Below are 3,408 nucleotides of genomic sequence, written 5' to 3'. Positions count from 1 at the left end.
CAATCCCTCCCAGCATCAGAGTCTTTTCCAATGAGTCAACTCTTCACATGAGGTGGCCAAAGGACTGGAGTTTCAGCTTTAGCATCATTCCTTCCAAAGAAATCCCAGGGCTGATCTCCTTCAGAATGGACTGGTTGGATGTCCTTGCAGTCCAAGGGACTCTCAAGAGTCTTCTCCAATACCACAGTTCAAAAGCATCAATTCTTGGCGCTCAGCCTTCTTCACAGTCCAACTCTCACATCCGTACATGACCACAGGAAAAACCATAGCCTTGACTAGACGAACCTTTGTTGGCAAAGTAATGTCTCTGCTTTTGAATATGCTATCTAGGTTGTCATAACTTTCCTTCCAAGGAGTAAGTGTCTTTTTAGAGCTGACATATTAGAAGTGACAATGAGAGAGCCACTCCTCCCCCGACAGTAAAGGCCATACTGCGTCAAACCAAACCTTTGTATTTTATAACTACAGTAGTCTTCAGGTCTTAGCTTTTTATCCATGGTATCTGGTTCTCCTAAGCTTGGAAACTGTTCCATGGAATGCAAATGGAGGTGTGTGGAAGGAAAATAAACTGTTTCACTTTCCAAGTAGAAAGATAATGCAAGTTGCTTGAATTGTTTATATTTCCCACCAGGCAGGCAAACCATATAAGAAAGAATAGGTGGAATTTTAAAGATATATTTCATTTCACCCAGCATATCCAAAATACTGAGTTACCAAGTACATTCTTAGAACCCACTGTGTCTTTTTCCCTCATGTCACACCTCAGTTTGGATCAGCTACATTTCTGGTCTCCTAGAGTAGTATATCAGTGGTGGCTGCTGTGTTAGCACAGCTCTAGGCTTGTAAAACAGCAGGTTAACAAACATGGGAGCTTCTTTATTGCAGGACTTTTCAAGGCCATTGACAGGCTGTGTACACCAGACACACTTCACATCTGCTTTGTTGTTGTTGATCAGTCACTCAGTCGTGTCAAATTGTTTGTGACCCCATGGGCTGCAGCACAGCAGGCTTCCCTGTCCTTCACTGTCTCCTGGATTTTGCTCATACTCATGTCCATTGAATTGGTGATGCCATCCAGGCATTTCATCCTCTGTCACCCCCTTCTCCTCCTGCCTTCAATCTTTCCCAGCATCAGGGTCTTTTCCAATGAGTTGGCTCTTCGCAACAGGTGCCATGGTACTGGAACTTCAGCTTCAGCATCAGTCCTTCCAATGAATATTCAGGATTGATCTCCTTTAGCATTGACTGGTTTGCTCTCCTTGCTGTCCAAGGGGCCCTGAAGAGTCTTCTCCAACACCACAGTTGAAGAGGATCAATTCTTCCGTGCTCAGCCTTCATTATGGTCCAACTCTCACATCCATACGTGACCACCGGAAAAACCATAGCTTTGTCTATACAGACCATTGTTGGCAAAGTGATCTCTCTGCTTTTTAATACACTGCCTAGGTTTGTCATAACTTTTCTTCCAAGCAGCAAGTGTCTTTTAATTTTATGGCTGCAGTCACCATGTGCAGTGATTTAGAGCCCCAGAAAATAAAGACTGCCACTGTTTCCATTATTTCTCCGTCTATTTGCCATGAAGTGATGGGATTGGAAGCCATGATCTTAGTTTTCCTTACTCTGGAGTTTTAAGCCAGCTTTTTCACTCTCCTCTTTCACCTTCATAAAGAGGCTCTTTAGTTCTGCCATAAGGATGGTGTCATCTGCATATCTGAGGTTGTTTACATTTCTCCTGGGAATCCTGATTCCAGCTTGTGCTTCATCCAGCCCAGCATTTCACATGATATACTCTGCATGTAAGTTAAATAAGCAGAGTGACAATATACAGCCTTGACATACTTTCCCAATTTGGAACCAGTCCATTGTTTCATGTCCAGTTTTAACTGTTGCTTCTTGACCTGCATACAGGTTTCTTAGGAGGCAGGTAAAGTGGTCTGGTATTCCCATCTCTTTAAGAATTTTCCACAGTTTGTTGTGGAAACTTCCACAACAGTCAAAGGCTTTATCATAGTCAATAAGCAGAAGTAGATGTTTTTCTGGAATCCTCTTGCTTTTGATCTCTGGTCAAAAGATCTTGGCAATTTGATCTCTGGTTCCTCTGTCTTTTCTAATTCCAGTTTGTACTTCTGGAAGTTCTCTGTTCACATACTGTTGAAGCCTAGCTTGGATGATTTTGAGCATTACTTTGCTAGCATGTGGAATGAGTGCAATTGTGTGGTAGTTTGAACCTTCTTTGGCTTTGCCCTTTTTTGGGATTGGAATGAAAACTGACTTTTTCCAAGCCTGTGGCCACTGCTGAGTTTTCCAAATTTGCTGGCATATTGAGTGCAGCACTTTCACAGCATCGTCTTTTAGGATTTGAAATAGTTCAGCTGGAATTCCATCACCTCCACTAGCTTTGTTCTTAGTGATGCTTCCTAAGACCCACTTGGCTTCACATTCCAAGTTGTCTGGCTCTAGGTGAGTTATCACACCATTGTGGTTATTTGGGTCATTAAGATCACATCTACTTCAGTTCAGTTCAGTTCAGTCGCTCAGTCATGTCCAACTCTTTGCAACCCCATGAATTGCAACATGCCAGGCCTCCCTGTCCATCACCAACTCCTGGAGTTCACCCAAACTCATGTGCATTGAGTTGGTGATGCTACCAAGCCATCTCATCCTCTGTCATCCCCTTCTCCTCCGGCCCCCAATCCCTCCCAGCATCAGGGTCTTTTCCAGTGCGTCAGCTCTTTGCACGAGGTGGCCAAAGTATTGGAGCTTAAGCCTCAGCATCAGTCCTTTCAATGAACACCAGGACTGGTCTCCTTTAGGATGGACTGGTTGGATCTCCTTGCAGTCCAAGGGACTCTCAAGAGTCTTCTCCAACACCACAGTTCAAAAGTATCAATTCTTGGGCGCTCAGCCTACTTCACAGTCCAACTCTCACATCCATTCGTGACCACAGGAAAAACCACAGCCTTGACTAGACGAACCTTTGTTGGCAAAGTAATGTCTCTGCTTTTGAATATGCTATCTAGGTTGGTCATAACTTTCCTTCCAAGGAGCAAGCGTCTTTTAATTTCATGGCTGCAATCACCATCCACAGTGACTTTGGAGCCAAAAAAAAAAAAAAAAATAGAATCTGACACTGTTTCCCCATTTATTTCCCAGGAAGTGATGGGACCAGATGCCATGATCTTTGTTTTCTGAACGTTGAGCTTTAAGCCAACCTTTTCACTCTCCTCTTTCACTTTCATCAAGAGGCTTTTTAGTTCCTCTTCACTTTCTGCCATAAGGGTGGTGTCATCTGCACATCTGAGGTTATTGATATTTCTCCCAGCAATCTTGATTCCAGCTTGTGCTTCTTCCAGCCCAGCCTTTCTCATGATGGACTCTGCATAGAAGTTAAATAAGAAGGGTGACAAT

This window comes from Bos mutus, chromosome 4 (genome assembly GCF_027580195.1).
Source record: "Bos mutus isolate GX-2022 chromosome 4, NWIPB_WYAK_1.1, whole genome shotgun sequence".
Lineage (NCBI taxonomy): Eukaryota > Metazoa > Chordata > Mammalia > Artiodactyla > Bovidae > Bos > Bos mutus.
The sequence above is the reverse complement of the archived record's forward strand: the minus strand, read 5'-3'. Positions refer to the sequence as shown.